Source organism: Pezoporus wallicus, unplaced genomic scaffold, assembly GCF_028554395.1.
Source record: "Pezoporus wallicus isolate ANWC-B61680 ecotype Strahan unplaced genomic scaffold, APGP_CSIRO_Pwel_v1 contig_5922, whole genome shotgun sequence".
In the NCBI taxonomy this organism is placed as follows: Eukaryota; Metazoa; Chordata; class Aves; order Psittaciformes; family Psittacidae; genus Pezoporus; species Pezoporus wallicus.
In genome coordinates, this window is record NW_026637228.1 from 2,850,010 (window position 1) to 2,868,527 (window position 18,518).

An 18,518-nucleotide genomic window follows, 5' to 3' on the forward strand; every position below is an offset into this window, starting at 1 on the left:
AGGGAAAGGATTAAAACTTCAGATGACAGTTTTCTGGAGAAATTTCCAGATTGCATGAAAGGATACCTTATTGGGGAAATTATTGAAATTAACACATCTTCATGTCTCATGGTAACACAAGTGTTTTCTGCTCACTCCTCGCAGATCAAGAGAAGGTAAATGTGGCAATAATTGCTGTTTCATCCCCTCCCTTTTTCACCTCAAGTTTTCTGAGTGTTTCACAGAACGTTCATTAAGCTTCAAGGCATGCAGAAATTACTCTCATCACTCCATTTTACTGCTAGGGAACAGAAGAGCAGAGAGGTGAAGTTGAAGTACCCAGATAAGTAAGAAGGTCTGCAGCAGACCTTCTTAGGTCCTCTTATTTACATTTCTCACATCTTCTCTTCTTACATATGCCATATCTAAGGTCATTAAGGTGCCTGAATTTAAAAGAACATGAAAAAATTCAGTGTTTTAGAACTGTAGTCTGGATACTTGACTTCTGTTTATCTCACTCACAACCTTCTCCTGATGATGCTCATTCAGGAGGACCTACTCCCACACAAGCCCAGCACAGCTGCTGAGAGAACTACTATGAATGCTGTCAAAGCAACTTTAGGATATGTCTGCAGCTCTGAGAACAAGCTGAAACCCTCGACTGGAATTAAAACTTCCACCGACAAGGATACAAGATTTATCTTGTACCTGGTGGACTTCAAACATCCAAATTAGTTATGGCACATTCACAGTAAAACCCGTGGTTCCAGGAAGCTTTGGAGCTCCTGGGCACGGGCATTAGTACAATTACATTGCACACGAGCATTAAGTTTGGTGCACCCTGAACAAATTCTGCCTGGCTCAGTTCTACTGTGCACACACAACAGGTCTGGTCACACTGCAGAGAAGGAGCTGTGGCCTCTTCTGCCACAAGGAGCAGAAGCAAAGTACATGACCTGCTCAGGCAGAAAATAAGTAAGCAAACTGACCACCACCTTACCATGCTTCTCTTGTTAAGGTCAAATATACAGGCTTTGAGAGTGAAGACAGAGAAAAATAAAAGCCTTATAAAATAAGCAAAGACCAATAAAGATTTGAAGCTTGACAACGTCAAAGTAGGCTCTTGCCTGCATATTTCCTAAAATATAGAGCACAGACCATTAAAGTCCCTCTTGAATCATGCAGAATTACATCCTTCTAGAGTTTCCCCAAAGAAGTGTTCTGAGAGGAATCCAGATGCTTGCTGACAAGGAAAGGAGCCTCACCAGTGCTGGTGGGCTCAGACAGAAGTTTAGCTCATCTACCCAGGCTTCTCAGGAAGCCTGGAGAAATCCCATGTGTTATTCTTCAGATTCCAAGCTCCCTGCTGTCTTCCCACCTCACTGATCTCTAGGCACACCTAAAACTTAGTCAAATATGAGGACCATGGAGAATTTCCCCCTAAACCCATCAGCGATTCTCATCAAGACCAAAGGAAGGTCCACAAAGACATGAGTTCAATGCAACTGGTAAGAAATAATCATCCATTAGATTTACTGACTTAATGCCTATGCAGCTGCTGAGTCTCTAATCCATCTTTCCCCAAAAGCCCTATATATATATATATACATGATGTTTCATGGCAGAAGGAAAAATGCTGTGTCGTATAAAGGATACACTCTTTTGGGGTTCTGAAGACTCCATGCATCCTAATTTTATATAGCAAAAGTTGTACCTCAGTAAATTAAAAAACAAAACCAGAAGCTCATTTCTTTAAGTAAATGCATAACACTGGAGATACTTAATAGGAAAAAAAAAAAAGCCCCCAGTTTTATTAGCACTATAGCATATGGAGGCAACTGTGTAATAGGGAACCTCGGTAGAACTTCCCTTATGTCTGAGTTTAGCATGCAAAGTGGATACTAAAAAGTGAGAGGAGTCAAATACAATTGACTTAAGGATCTTTCATAAGACCAGTGCTTATCAGTAGAGACTAATCTTAGAGACCAAGCTACAGAACAGATCATTACATATGTGAAAGAGGAACAGGAAAAAAATCTCTCCTTAGGGGGTGTGGAGGGGGAAAAGACATTTATCATCTTCCCTGTACAAAGCAGCTTGACTTGCCTTTCTCAGGTGGGAATTCTCCCAGTAAACCTGTTCCCTTCATCTACTGTATTCATCTACTCCAGGAACCTTACTATATTGTGTCTAAGGAAAGTTACAGCAGGCTGAGTCAGTACAAGAGTACTTCAGAGGTGCACTTGGCATCTAGACCAGCCTTGCAATCCAAACCCCATTGTGTCCTTTTGGAGGTTAATAAAATGAGGTTTTACTGGCTCCATCCTGGCTTTTATAAGCTTCTCGGGGATTATCGAAATTGGAGATTGCACATGAAAAAGCTGGTTCATCCATTTCCTAGAAGGGACATTCATCCAGTTTGCCCTTCGATCCTTGAAATGTGAGACATGCCTGAGGAGTGCTCTCTGTTATAGCGTCTCACAAATATATCCAACAATGGTGAGTCCATATGTCTCTGATAAAGGGGAAACTTTATTGCACATTCCAGTCTTTTCTTTCGTAAACATACTACACTAGATGAATTTGGCTCTCAAAGAAGAAAGTATTAATTGTGCTGGCTAATAAAACTTTCTGTTGCTGTCCTTCCAATCTGGTCTTCTAAGAATCAACAGACATTAAAACTGGCTCCTGGGAAGTGAAAAGATATTAGAAAGCAGTACAAGCCCAAAACTTGTTTGCAAGTTTTCAAGAATTGAGACCTGAATCTCATTCTCATGTAACAAAAAGCTAAATGCACCTATTTATTGGACAGCTTTGAGGTTGAATGTACAAACAACTTAGTTCCTCCTATTGCTCATTCTCCGACAGATGCCTCAGCAGCAATACATCTGTGCTCTGCCCAAATCCAGTACTTGCAAGCTCTCATTATTACTTGCATGTGCTTTGTCTCCACTGAGTTTAAACACACAAGTATAGTCTTTAAATGCTTGTGTCCAAAGAACCCCTCAGGGGCTACTTTCTTCTTTACATATTGCAGCTCTCATAAAGGTTAATAGCAGTTGCACATACAAGCAGTTATACATACAAGTCCAGAACAAGGTAACTATTTGTCCTTACATGTGATAGGGAGCTTCAGTCTTCTTTTGATGACTTATTTTGTGAAGCAAGCAACACCACTATGCATTTGAGCCAGGTAATCTTCCCCTACGATTATTACTGCACAAAAAGAGGTGACAGACTGGTCCTGTTTTCAAACATCTACTTCTTGGACAAAGCTAACAGTGGAACTCGGATTCAACTGTCAGAAATCCAGTTGTGGGGCGGAAGGCAACTGTTGCCTACAGGTCTTTGAAGTTATAGTAAGTGAATTAAAAGAGGAATTATAAATAATAACCAAAAAACCTCACCAAAATAATACCTTTTTTTTTTAGTTTTGCTATTAAAAATAAGGCTTTGTTGACATGTTGGTATGCTAAATTTGGCCTCAACTTTCAGTTACTGCAGGGTCTTTGTATCTCGTTCTCAAGGCAGAAATAAGACTTTAATGGCAAAGAAGTTGCATATGTGTTAGGATACCACAAGGGTATAAATTAAAAAAAAAAGCCTAACTGTCTTTAATGTTGCCAAGAATCATCTGAGCTTCCTTTGTCCATGAACATGGTCTTTACTTTCCCAAGTCCCATCTGCATGTACAATACACTGAGGAAGGAAGAAAGAAAGGCACTACTTCCTCTTTCTCTCTGTGCCTCGACTGTTCCTGATTAAAAAATAGCAATAATAATGTTGATTCAGCTACTGGAGTTAAGCAAAACTAAATTAGCTGCTTTGGTTAAACGCTAAAAGATATCTGAACAAGTTTCTTCAGAAATGCAAAGTGCTATTTATTCCTATCAGCAGCTATCTCTGGCTAAACTGTCCTGGAACCTTTTGTGAGCATTCCCTCCTCCAGCTGAACTCAGCTGATAACTGCTCCCTGTTTTGAAGTACATGTGTCACTCCTTTATCTAAGAAAGCCTAGCAAAGATTTAGAACTGGCACCTTTCTTTTTTGGCTAATGAGAAGAAAGCAAAACAACACGGAACAAAACCAGCAAGAATAAAAAAGAATCTCACAAGGTCTCAGGATTAAACATTTGCAGATGAGCAGCAAAAACAACAACAAAAAAGGCATCTTTTTGGATGTTAAATTCTTTGCAGGCTTTGCCTGGGCATTACGAGAATAATCACCACTACTTCCTACCTAAAAGCAACTTTTTCCATCAGCTCCATAATCACCGATTTCAAGGAGAGATCTGCTAAGAATCATATTCACGTACCTATGCATGCTGCCACAAGGGAGACAGTACCTAACACAGCAAAAATGAGGTCAAATTAAGCAGCACTGTCCTAAAGAAAATGGTCTCCTTCTCACACATCACTTGTGGAGCACCATGCATCAGAGATATGCCAGCTGCAGCCATTAGGCTGGAAATACAAAGCTAAATTCAGCTCTCGGTTCAATGTTGATTCGTCCCAATTTCATGGAATTGGTCAACTTTTTTACAGACGTAACTTAGGGCAAAAGAATGGCCCATGAACATCTTAGCCAAGACACAGACATTCAGAAACTTCACGTGGAACTTCTTATCCCAAGAGCACAGTCCTCTGAGGACGATGATTGTATGATGATTATTCCAGCTCACTGCTCCTGAGGGAAAAGGAAAGGGCTGTGGCCTCCTCCCACCCCACTCGGGTCCTACACGTACAGGATCCCGCTGCTAAAATGTTCTCCCTCTCCTGGCAGTGGGACCAAGTTAGCCCCTCTTTTTGCATGAAGTTAAGACTTTTTGTCCTCATTTTCTTTGAACAGCTCTGCCCCCTGCCTGCGTCTCAGCTTTTATTTTGTTTAGCTGCTCGCATTCTTCCCAAACCTCCCTCCTAAATGCTCCATTTGTACCACTTCTACCACATTGAAGCCAATGTTCCATAGTAACATTACTCCGGATTTTATTAACTTTTTGAAACAGCTTACAGTCAACTAAACTGCGCTCCTGCAAACCAGTCTTAACCAGGAAACTCCAGAAAAGTTCATTTCAGCTCATTTCCTTTCTGCTTTCCCCTTTTTCTTTTTCACCTAGAAAAGATGTGGAATGAAAAGTAAATTCATTTTGGTAGCAGATTAAATTATCACGGGACTGCACATGGATGTGATCTAGACAAGAGGGCTCTCACCCCACCACAGAGAAAGCTTTAAGTGAGCTAACTCAGTTATTAAAAGCAGTTTGGTCAAGACAGCCTAAAGGCTGAATGCAGTGAAAACACGTAGCTCAAAACATATGCAAAATACACCAGCATAATACAGCCTGCACGGTAACAGCAGAACGGTTACTGCCATCTGAACTACCTAAGTAAATGATAGCTCTTAATTTCCATGAGGGGAAAATTTCCTTTAAAAAAAAAGCAAAACAAAAAACACAACCAAACCCAAGACTCAGGTGTCAGCTCTACCATAATATGCCAGAGAAAGAGCACATGCATTCAAAAACTTCACTGAAGGCTAAAGCAAACCCTTCAGAGTAAAGGAGGAAGTTCCAATGCACTTTTAGGGTAATAACAAGGCACAGATTTGAGAGGAGAAGATAAAATTTGCTAACATAGCTATAACTGATGCTCTCCCAGCTGCTCAGAAAACGATAAACATCATTATCCCTATCCTGAAGACTAATAACTGAGACACTGAGAAACGAAGTGACTTGTTGAAAGTTACATAGAAAACTAAGAAAAAACTATGAATCCTGCTTCCCTGATAAGTGGGTAACCTTTACTGATACCTATGTATTTGCATATATCACAGTAGTGACTGCACTGCAATCTGATTACAGCTTCTGATACGGCACCACAGCTTTGTGCTGACAGAAAGTATTTAAGATCTCTTTACACAGCTTAAAAAAAAAAATAAATAAATTAAAAAAAAAACTAAATTTGTTTAAAAAAAAAAAAAATTAAGAAAGGCTTTGAATTGGATCTGGTCCCCTGTAAAAACGGACTCAGAGATTAGCAGACAATTCATTCCAGAATCCAGAAATGCCCAGCACCAGGGAAAAATACTGAGCTTTCCCTTGTCCAGCACGAAGTACAGCATAGTCGAATGAACTGCAAAAGCACAACTGGCTTTTAACCTCGTTCAGGAGCAGCTGCTTTCACAGCAGTGAAATGTTTCAGGCTGAGCCTGACTGACTTAGTGAATAAATGATTTGAAGTTGGTACAGCTCAGGAGGAACCAGCTCGTTTAGGAAACATCACTATCTTAAAACCACACTTTTTCTATCTAATGGGAGCAAGCTTTGGAGCTTTTAAAACTTGGCCGTGGCTTGGGGAGGAAAATAAAAGCAGCATTTTTATGAAATGCTGGAAATTACAAAACATGGCTTGGACTTCCAACAGTCCGCACATGAGCCAGGACAGGGAATTCGTGTCGCTTCTCATCACTTGTATTAGTTTAGCACTGGCAAAAGATGCCAGATTGGTAGCCCCAGGCGCTGAATTCGCTGTTTATGCCCAAAGCAGGTACAGCAGGAGGGCAACCTATCATAGAGACACCAAACCCTGCTACAACTCCTCACATCCAGGGACCTGGTGACAGGAGGGTGATGTGGTCTCCGTGCTGCACTGGTTTCCTGATGTCTCTGCTGTGACTGCCCACACAAGGGCCAGTTCCCTGTGCTATTTTTCAGGGTTCCTAAACTGCAGGGTCTGTGAAAGTGAAATAATGGAGAATCATCCTACAAGCATCCTCTGAGACTTTGAGAGAGAAGAACCAGGGATTATTTTCTTTGCCTTCCATCTCAAAATGAACAGGCGCAAGAGAGAGCGATGAGGCCAGAGAGAGTCAATGTACTGAGTACAAATGAGATTTATATGTGGCTTGAGTCACTCCAGCCAATTAGCTACCCACCAGGCTGTTTGGTTTATTGTCCCTCCTGGATAAAGATTTAATAAGCAGCCACCTCGATGGGAAGCATGAGACTTGCAGGAAGGAAACTTTTCACTACTCGGAAAACTTGAGCCCAGTCCTGCAACAGCTTCTGCACAGCTGATTCCCACTGATGTGTCAACGGCTGCAAGACGAGACTCTTTATCATGACAGTCCACGTAGGTGGAAAATATGGGAAATACAGGACAATCTTTCATTATATAATTACTATGTCAGAAATCTTCCACACATTCCACATATTCTACGGGAATTAATAAAGATTTCTTCAGGGTTTTTTTTTAATGCAATACTTAGTCTTACCCAGGACTTAGACATTTTTCACAGCATGAAAGTAAAAAATGCTGGATTTTAAAAACTTCTCTACTGAAGAAATGTGCTGTGTGGGGAACATATTGAACAATTCAGTCTATGTTTGGAAAAGAAATACAGATTCATCCCAGCGAGGAAGGATGTTCAAGAGTATCCTGAAAAAAACAGCCGGTATTCAAGCCAAAGGACAGGATGAAGTGGGCACAACAGTATAAAGCTGACAAGCAGATTTAACTGACAGTGACAGAAAGAATTGGAAGCTGCCAAAGCCTAGGCTACTACTGTGACTTCTTCAGATGCACTAGAATTGAAACTAAAAGCACCAATGAGAACATTTGTAAAACTCTTTCAGTTTAAAATCCCAGAAGCAGCAGCAGAACGGGAAACACAAACTTTGGGAAAAGATGGAAAAAGCAGCACCTATCAAATATAAAAACTGGAAACAAAGCAGGACCGGACGTTTCATGACCTTTCCCAGCAGCCATGCCCGGTATATAAGGCTTTAACACACTTCATCGGGAGAGTTCTTTTGCTGTTTGTTAATACCGCCGGCTGCGAGGGAGCTCGAAGCCACTCATTCAGCCACAGTTCTCGCAAGGCCGTGTCCCAGAGGGTGTGGCCCGGTCTCCCGGGAATAGCATTTGCCAGTTTTCGGGAACCAGCAGAGGGAGCACATTAGCAATTAAACATGGTTTTCTGGTGTTTGTGCCTAAACAATGAGCTTTTGGGGGTGGGTTTTTTTGTTGTTGTTTTGGTTTTATTCTCAGCATTCCTCTCTGTCACTAACGTCCGTGACTCACTGAGCTATCAGACTGCGAGGAGTTTAGGAGCCAAAGCCATGGAGAATAACAGGCTCCACGTCCAGCCCGCATAAAACGATAGTGGACATTCAGCCTTTTACCTAGTTAGCTTTCTCCACTCTCTCCCCATATCAACCTTCATCTTACCCATTCCTGACATCCTGCCCATGAACTCTTGCGTTGCCACACGCTGACTGCTCTCAAATTCCTGCACTGTGACCACTAACTTTCTAGCCAGAAAGAAAGGCATATGGATCTCTAGGGAGGAAAGAGAAATCAATAATTAACTTTCAGTCAGTTGACGGGACAATTCTGAAGTCCATAAGGCAACTTTCCCAGTCCTACTTTTGCATCCTCAAGGGACTGATCACACTTCCAACTATTGATGGTTTTAGAACCAAGATATTAGAAAGATTGTCTTCTAGCTGGGGGGGAATCCATACAATAATTTGCATGCTGTATTCACCTTAGAATCAAATGGCACACTCTGCTTGCCTGCATTTTTAGCTCTACCACAATCCCAAGATCAATTTACTACGGAAGTGTAACATTAAGAGGTCATCTATAGGTGTAACAGCATGGCACCAGTTCTGTCCTGCAGGAGCCTTCCCACAGGTGCTCTGGAGAGGGTCAGAGGCATCACCCGTTCAGGTTTGTTTTCCTCTTCATTGGCAACTGTTTTTAATACAGACTTGTATAACCACCAGTTTGATAGTAGCTCAAATATTCAGGAAGATCATATGGGTATTGGTTCAGCCTTTGGACTATCTTGCACAAACTGGACATAAAATGTCAGCTAGGGGTCTGTGTCCCCCCCCCACTTTAGGAAAGCACAAGGAAAGGATTAAGACATGAGGCACTGAAGAATACAGTCCTAAAGACGCTGCCAATGTTTGCATTGGGTAGGATTGGTTTGTTGGGATACCTATCATTCAGAAAAGCAGTTGAAGAACAGTCCCTGGTAACAAAAAGCACAGGCTGCAAATGTGCCCTCCACGGGGCAGCCTGTGGGTGGTGGGAAGAGCTCACTTCTTGGCATGAAAGGATTTCAGCCTTTGTGTTCACATAGCCCATGGCCTTTCTTCCCATAGTGCCACCTAGTGCCAACTCGGTCAGCAACTCACTTCTCCACGAGGTGAACATCCACCCCATCAGAAACTGAGGCTGGGACCCTCCGAACTCATCTAACCAAAGCCAAACCCCAACTCTAAGAGGAACAGTATTTTTCCCCTTTAAAGACAGCTTTTTCCCATTACCCCCATTTCCCACTACCGTATTTTAACTACTTCAAGATACACTGTCTTCACCGCACATGATAAAAGCTGAACTTCTTCTTGCAAACCTGGAAGAAAGAGGTGACACAGCTCCCTGTGCTTCCAGTGACCATTTAACAGGACCCATCTGCAAACAGGACTCACTCCAGCACCGGGCGGTCAAAATGCCATCACAGTACACGATGGCAAAGAAGCATTAAGTATAAAAGTGTATGAAAACATGAAACATAGGCAGCAACCATTCTGAAACACCAGTTTCCTGTTAGAGTAGAACTGGATTGGTGCTGTTAGAGCTAAATATTAAGATAAAAAATAAGCAGGGATACAGGCAACACCATCAAAGCAAAAAGACATCCTGGACAAAAGCTTTTGCCTTTAGTCCCTCCTTACTGAAAGTTTGATGCATCTGCGAAAATCTCCTCAAGTTAAAGCTGTACAGATAGCACAGAAGTATCTCAAAATCTGGTGCACAGTCAAACGTTACTCTTTACCAAGAGAAACCTGGATTACTGGCACATAGAGATTATTAAAAATCCAAGGTATTTTTCATAGTTGATGTTGTTTGGTCACTTTCTGCATTTTCTTAAGCCAAACCAACAGGATCAGCGAAGTCGGTTTCACTCTAATTTGCCATCGTTTTACCTCTGCAGCACGGTTTCAACTACAGACCCTACAGAGAGAACAAATTATTCTTTAAAAGTGACCCTCTCGGGTGCGTTGTTTCATTAAAAAAAATAAAAATAAAAGCATTTATAAAGATTAGGATTTTCTAAAAGCTTTGCTTAAAAAAAAAAGTCTAAGTAACTTGAAGTTAAATTTCAGTGTTTAATTTTCCATTAACATTTAAGAATCTCCCCCAGTAAAACTCTTCATCGTACCGATCACAGTGTAAAAAAGTCCTATGAAAAGAGAACAGGAGTGAAACCAACTGAAATCTCTGAGGCCACAGCATGCCACCAATTTCCAAACAGAACTCCTATTCAAATCCTTCTGCTTAAAACCTCATCTGGTCCCCAAAAACGAGCAGGGTTTTCTTGAAATGATTTAAATAACAATTTATCTAAGACTGTAATCTCTCTTGTATAGGATTTGTAAGCCATCCTGCAGAATTCTCTCACAGGGGACACTGCTCCCTATTTACATCAAAGTTTTATATAAATAATATTACATTCTTTTTTAATATTCTGCAGCTGTTTTCCCTTATGAATAAGCTGGGCCTATGAAGAAAATGTGAAAATAGGAAAACTGTGAGTAATATTTGCAATAATGATATAGCCAACTCAGGAAATTGCTACAACTGTCTTTATCAAAATAAACAAGATTGATATTTTTTCCCCTTCTTTAAGAGAAAAGCAAAATCCTTTACTATTAAAATTAATTCGCCTTGGTATTTGTTTGGTATTTGGATTTCACTGTCTTATATCCCATTTTTTGTCCCGTTGAAAAAAAAAAAAAACAACCACCCAACACACAACACAAAAACATACACAAAATAAACCCCAACAGCGTTGCTTTTCGCCTCACAGGAGTGAAAAAGACATATACACACGCCATTCAGCCCAAAATTACTCTAGCTACAGGGCATGGCAAAGCATGAAATAACTGCTCCAGAGCACTTCCTCATGTGGGTGTGTTAGATAACTGTCTGCTCCAACGCTAAAATAAAGCACACTGTGACCCAATCACCACCGTGAGCTCTGCTCTGCTCTGCTCTGCTCTGCTCCGCTCCGTTCCGCTGCCGGGGCTGGGAGCAGGGAACCCGGAGCACCCCGCACCGCCCCGCACACGCCGCTCCTACCCCAGGCCAACAGGTTTGGCACTCCCCGAGTTCCAGCTACAGCATCAGATGCTGGGTTTAAGTTTACATAGGCATACTTTACCCTTTGCTGCTGTGTCCCGATTGCAAACGGACTTTGCGCTATTGAAAGGGCTAAGATTTAATTTCTTTTCTTTAGAATATACTTGGGGTTGGAAGAAAATTAAAATTTTCCAAGTGAAAAAGTTTTTTTAAAGATTAAAAATAAAGATCCTACTGGCTCATGAAAAGCGTTTCTCCTCCTCTGACTTTTTTCTCTGCTCAAATTCTCCCTGCCTGGGGTTTTCATAAAATCAAGATGTACCTTGTAGTTGTTTTTAAAGTTTTTTCAAAAAGCTTAAGACGAGGCTTCTCTGCATGAGAATCCTGAGGACAGGTCCATGCGCTTCCCTATAAAAACCCTGGGCTGTTGAAGAACACACATCTGCACTGGTTCAGGAGAAACTGACAGGTGCCTGAAAACCCACCCTTCCCATGACGGGGATGCTGCTAATGCTCCAGCTCCATCACTCCAGGCTGACCACCACCCAGAGGCATCAGTGAGTCCACCTCAAGGACCCCTACGTTTTGGACATAACTTCAGCATTCCCCCTATATCCAAATCTCAGTTTCAGAGCTCGAGATTCAAACTTTAGGAGGGGAAGAAATACCTTGCTACAAGTTAGCAGGTCATTTGAAGCAATAAACACGTTTAAAGTCTATCCACAAAATATTAATTAGAAGCCTGAATAAAAAGGGGGGGGGAGTAAAAAAGAAAGGAAGCAATGAATGTCATTCCCCAGCTACGAGCTGAGCCACCAATTCTTGGCACGCTGATATAGAAAACCTTGAAAAGTTTCGCTCAGGTTCTGGAAATAAAGCTGCTAATAAAATGGAGCAAGTAGTTTCTGCAGTTGTCATGCCAGTGAATAGATCTGCTGCTTTGGATTTCAATTAACTTAGTTTGTTCAGTGAGGAGGCACTTCTGTCGGAACTAGGGAGTCGTAAGTTAAAGGACAGTTAAATAAAGCCCCAAACAACAGCTCACAAACAAATAAACCTGTTGGCAGCAAAAGTTCTCTCTGGCTGGAAAATAATGGATTTTTAAGAATCATTTCAAAGGATTTGACGGTTTTGGAGAATCTCCTAGGCAGTCCCAGGTGGGTTGGGAATATTGCATTATGGACTTCTTTGTGCTAAGAGGAAGGCCTAATGCATGTTTTTAAGAAGTCTGCCTCTCGCTATTAAATAAATAATTTTCTATTAAAAAAGGTGATTGTTATTGTTGAGAGATCTCCACTGATCAGCGTCCATTTTATATAATTACTTACGATTCTCCAGTACATTTTATGTAACTCACTTCCACTCTCTCTCTTCTCCCCCCCCCCCTTTTTTTTGTTACCAGCAGAGTAACAGTTTTACTCTCCAACAGAAATGACAGGAGCTCAGATAAAAAGACCATTTCAAATGGATCAATTTAAGCAGCCTTTAGAACCCATGATAAATCTGGGCTCCAAAAACTCGACAATGCTAAATGGGCTATGAAATGCATCACAAATCCCTCCCCAGAAAAAAAAAAGAAAGAAAGAAAGAAGGGGGGGGGGGGGGGGGAAGATTAATTCAGGGAAAAGCTTCAATGTTTGACATTACAAATAAGCAGCATATTTGTGGAAAAAACAATGGTAAATAAATAGTTACTATTTCTGGACAAAATGGCTCGATAAGATTTCATAATTTGCCACCACTGTAAAAAATATCTATTCCCTTCCCCCCTCCCTTCCCCAGAAGCACACACGGAAACACAGCATAACCATGCATAAAGTGGGAGGGTGGGGGGCAGCCAAGGATACAAACTCCCTCTTAGAAAGTTTGAATTCTTATTAACCCAGTGATCCCTCCATAATGGTACATGAGATCAGCACCGTAAAAGTTGGAATATTCATCCCCTTTCTTCTTAGTAAAAGGAAACTGGAAAAATACTAATAATGAAAAATAGACGTTAAAAATATCCAGGAGGAAAAAGTCCAATGTGCAATAACCAAAATTAACCCCCTCCGCCCCCACGGCAAAACAGACAAACAGCAAAAGCTCCGAATAAAAAGCCTGTCAGGAGCAGTGGAACCTGCTTTCTCTCTCTTTTCTTTTTTTTGCTTTTATTTACTGTATGCCAAGCATGGACTTTAAACTTACAGTGTACATATATATATATATATAGAAAACAAAGGATGAGAGTCACCGTTAACCCTGGTCACCGGCATTACAGTGAAAAGTCATTGGCAAATACTAATAAACCCCCATTTAGCAGTAAATAAGGAGAACATGATATATGGACGGACAGATGGAACTGCATAAACAGAGAAGAAAAAGCAGGGAGACCCACAAACACACGGAGAGGGCTGTTTTCAAAGAGTGAAAGATATTGATTTACTTGGAACTAGTGTTGGAAAACAAACGTATTTGTTTCCTTCGTGATCAAAAACAAAAAGTAATTAAAGTGAATCATAGGGGGGCACACCCTGAAATAAGTAGAAGGGGGGGGGGGGAAACATTTGTAGAGGGTAAGGCCTTCTAGAGATGTTCCGAATTTTAAGCTAGCAAATAGGTCTGGCAAACTTACATCTCTACATTAAAAACGGAGGGTGAGGGGGGGAGGAATAAAGAAGTGCTGGGGGTTTAGGGAGAGTAGAGGCTTTATTCTTTCATTTTTTATAAAAGTTGACTGGCCTACCTTGTTCCCCAGTCCTCAGTTTGTCTCCTCATAGTCGCTGTCTCCCTGGAAGTACAGTGTGAGTGGTAATGACTGCCTGCCTCCCTAATGAGTCCATTTTCCTGCTCTTGATGTTGTGTATATACACACACTGCAACCTACCTTACAAACCAGAGAGACGGGAAAGGGAGAGCGAGCGAGAGAGAGCGAGCGAGAGCGAGCGAGAGTGCGAGAGACAGGGAGGGAGAGAGGCAGAGAGAAAGGCGCACACAGACAAAGCCCTCCTACCAGACAGCAGACAACCCTCCTTCCCCTCGCTAGCAAAATACAACTCGGCTAATGCAGCAACAGGTTCAATGCTGCCAGGCTGAGGCAGCGCAGAAAAGGTAATACGGGGCTGAAGCAGGATTGCTGGCAAATAAACACTTCGGTGCCGCCTGGCTCCACCTTTCTTATTTATGTTACAGGCTGTTGGAATGCATTGTTTCAGACGGTGCCTATCATTATCATAAATACATTTCCCCCCCACCCCGTGGATATTAGCGTGAAGCGCTGAAACGTATCAGCCATTCTGCTCCGTAACCTTATAGCTTTAACACATGCGGGGAAGGTGTAAACATATCTCTTTTGACAGGCAGGCTACACAAAGCCCACTGATGATTTTAAAGTCATGAGATCTTTCAAGAAAGACGCTCCTGAAGATAGGTTTCCCCAGACAATAGGGGAGCAGGGAAAATTGATCTTGATGAGGAAGAAGTCTTTGGTAAGAGACTGCTCGGTAAACAATTGGGAAGAGAGGGCTGTGCTCCCCCAGCATTCCCTCCTTTCGAAAAAACATATATTGGGAAGCTTCTACCCCTACAGCTATAATAATGTGCTGTGCTTATGTCTGAACAGGTGCAATGCATATAGTACATGGTGTTACAAGGACAGAAATAAATCTCTCAAGTAAAAAAACCCAAACATTCTCCCAGTTGCAAACAGGCCAAGGTTATTTAAAATACAGGTCTGATTTGAGGAACGTTATCCCCACTGCCAGTATTTTCTTTGCGGGGGGGGGGGGAAGGGGTAGAGGGAAGGTGTAAAGGGGAGGTGAAGATGGGAAAATCAATACACATAACCAGTTGCTGGGTTTTTAGTTCTACAATATTCTGTCATCTCTGAGGATGTATGCTGCTTCTAAAATCATTTTCAGTCAGCTCTGCCACTTGTCACAGGTAAACTTATGCTGTCACAAAAACCCTGTTGATTTTAATGGCAACTACAGGCATGGGAAAGTAGCAGGAGCAGGAAAACAAGGTTTTGCACCTGTTTTTCAACTGTGGACAAGGGTTCTCCCGAGAACTTTATCCACGGGGTTTTCTCTCAATGGAGAAACTGGGTCTGAGGTGGGCAGGTGGAAGGTTCAGTGATATTCCCAAGGTTATGCTGTAAACTAGTGGGAAAACAGATGAGAACCCACATCTGATGCTTGACACAATTGCCTGGAGCAACTCAAACCCACCTAAAAGTTCAGTGTCCTATCTAAGCCAGTTGTGTAGGCTCCCTCTATTGTCAGTGGAGAGACAGGCACCTCCCCATTCATCCCAGCTTTCTCCACCGAGGAGGGAGACCACACAACTGGCTAGGCTAAGTAACCAGCTTGTATGTGGCTACAATTAAGTAAAATAAATCTCCCTTTTGATCTGAAGCTCTATTAGAACATCCTACTTCCCAAAATGCATTTTTATTACCGCATTTATTATTACGCAGTATATGCTTAAGTCATAGCGATGGAAAAGGGACAGCCTGCTGACTAAAGGAGACAGGTAAACTCCCTGGATTCATGGGTTTGTGCCCTCAGGCTGGCTGGATATTCATGATTCACAGTCTTTATAACATTAACCAGCCTGGTGACTGGTGGATTTCATTAGTTTTGTTCACTGGTAGCTGCTACACATTTTTGTATTTCACTCATAAACATTATGCTACAAGTTTTTGTATTTCATTTGTAAACATTACGCTTTCATCCAGAGGTACAGTGAATACAGGAGGATTAAGTTGGGTTTGGTTTTGGGTTTTTTTTCTCAAAAGGTTAATTTTCATTAGTGTTTTTCATCAAAACGTATTTTTTTACCCTAGGATAAAATATAAAGAGAATAAAAGTTCTAACAGTTCACCTAGTCAACTCCATCTGTAATATTTACCTACACACACCCCTGGCATATGAGGAGGCAATTTATAAGTTACCCAAATATATGTTGCAAAGATTTAGCCCTATCACGTATTTGTGTCTTTGGACTTTATGACCATATTCACCTTATTGGAGTATACGTAAGGTCAGGAAAGCAGAAGGAGCATTTGGAGACTTAGCCTCTAGCTGTGGTTAACTGGATCTGACTGCGTATGTACCAACTGACCACACAATGCTTCAGTTTTTCCATCTGTAAAAGAGACTCAACTGTAGTGCCATGAGCAGATGGTACCATAAGTATGTGAAGTGCTTCACCTTCCTATCTTGGGCATCTCTGAGTTTTATGATGGAGCATATTATGGGAAAAAATAGAAATACTTTATCAAGGGGACTTCTATCAAAGCCAGCTGATGAAAATCACAAGTTTTTATATACTTCAGTTAAAATAATAGGAATAATCCTTGAATTTAAAATTTAAAACTCAGATCTACACCAAAATGAGGACATAAGAACTTCTTAGTACTCTGGAACATCTGACTCCAAACTTTCATTCCTTTCAGTCCTACCTACCTTATACCTACAAAGAGGAAGATTGATTCAAAACATACCAAGTTGGGATAAAAAACAGACTTGAACCTTTGAAAGTTAACAGATATTCATGTTGAAACCTGACGACTAAATCAGAAACACCTCTAAGTTAGAAAACACTCAGATTTGCAATTGATCCAGATCCAAAAACTCGAAGTTGAAAGGCATCTAGATCCTTATTTCCTGTAACTTTCCAGAAATGTCATACGTGTATCTGAACCAGGATCACAGGCCAAATTTCCTCCTATTTTGAGGAAGCCTGAATCTCAGTAAGAACTCTAGACCTGAGCCCCATTCCCTCCAACTCCTAGAGACAGACCCAAACTGGAACCCAAAGCCACCCCTTCAGAAGTTGTGTGGGGTTTGTGTACACACAGAACTGTAGAACTAAAACCAAACAGTTTCAAACGTCAAGACTGTTTAAAAGAAAATATGAAGTAGATTCCAACTTGAGCTACTTTTGGCCCTCAATCAGAAATTAATCCAATTAGCCATAATATTTATAAAATCCAAATATCTGTCTGACCCAAATGGAAAACACTGCAAGATGTGAGCTGCCCAACTGCTCCCTTGCCTGCAAGTCATTCTAAATGGATCCAAACTGCCAGTGGCCCAATTCTCTGTCTCACACCTCATTCAGTCTTCTAAAGCATATAGGAAATATTTTTTTTATAAAGGGGGACAAAGAAAATCCTGAGTGGTACAACTTAATGGAGAACCCCAACATATTTGCCAACATAAAAATGCCTGTCTGCTTGATTCAAAATGCTCAATGAGAGGCTGCTCTCTTTCATGCCACATTCCTGTGGGCCATCACCTCCTCCTCTCCATGACATGAGCAGGTCTATGGCTGTGCACTTGGTTCACTTGAAGGAAGAGGAAAGAGGACCTGTAACTGCTGATGGCTTTCAGCTCTGTCACATGGCTGGACATGTGAGGTGACACAGGGCTGCTGTGTGAAGGGTGGTGAAGGGCTGCACGGCAGCCACATAGAACTACAGAATGGTTTGGGTTGGAAAGGACCTTAAGATCATCCAGTTCCAAACCCCTGCCACAGGCAGGAATGCTTCACACTAAGCTATGTCACCCAAGGCTCTGTCCAACCTGGCCTTGAACAATGCCAGGGATGGAGCATTTACCAGTTCTCTGGGCAAACTGTTCCAGTGCCTCACGACCCTCACAGTAAAGAACTTCTACCTTATATCCAACCTGAACTTACGCTGTTTCAGTTTGAATCCATCACCCCTTGTCCTAATTGCTACAGTCTCTGATGAAGAGTCTCTCTCCAGTGGCCTGCGCTGCCATACAACAGAACAGGCAAACTGTTGAATACCTCTCCCATGGCAGAGATACTGAATTTGGGTTATGTCACTCCACAAGAAAGAGGCTGAAACAGAGGACTTCCAGCTATCTTAGTAAAAGGCTGCATTATCCATCCTGAATGCAAGAACAGGCAATGCTGGTCTGCCCAGTAGATGATACTCCTCTGATTTTCTTTTTCTGCAAACTTGTCTCCTCAGTTCAGAGTTATTCCCTAACAAATGCCATTAGGGAGGCAAAGGAGCCCCAACCCCTCGAGCAAAGCCTTCAAAAGTATGAAAAGATGACTAGCACCATAAGGCAGGTGGAAAATTCAGGTGGTTGGAACAGCAGGGGCATCCATCTACAATTGTCCCAGGGAGCTGCGCTAAGAACACACTGATCTTCAGTAGTAAGGAGGAAATAGGAAACATCAGACAAAAGTCTTTGTTACAAACGACAAGATTCTGGATGACGGACTGAGAGGGAAGGAAGATGCTTCAGTGCCATATAACATACTTTATACTGCTCTGGTCTGTCCTCTTCTTTTTATGAGGCCAGGTGCACCAACATGCTGAGTTTAGACATACCTGGTTGGCAACCACAACTGGAAAAGGAGTCT

General features: G+C 41.8%; 1 protein-coding gene across 11 annotated transcripts in view; it reads right to left on the minus strand.

Moving 5' to 3' along the window:
• The window catches only part of ZBTB20 (zinc finger and BTB domain containing 20), a 452,154-nt gene extending 437,806 nt beyond the window's left edge, over positions 1 to 14,348 (minus strand). For 9 of the 11 annotated variants that reach the window (XM_057404359.1, XM_057404348.1, XM_057404356.1 and 6 more), the window contains exon 1: positions 13,858 to 14,348. The gene's annotated coding sequence lies outside the window, so the exon portion shown is untranslated. The remainder of the gene's footprint in view (positions 1 to 13,857) is intronic. The other 2 variants (XM_057404358.1, XM_057404354.1) reach the window with 1 other exon arrangement.
• Positions 14,349 to 18,518: the final 4,170 nt, after the last annotated feature.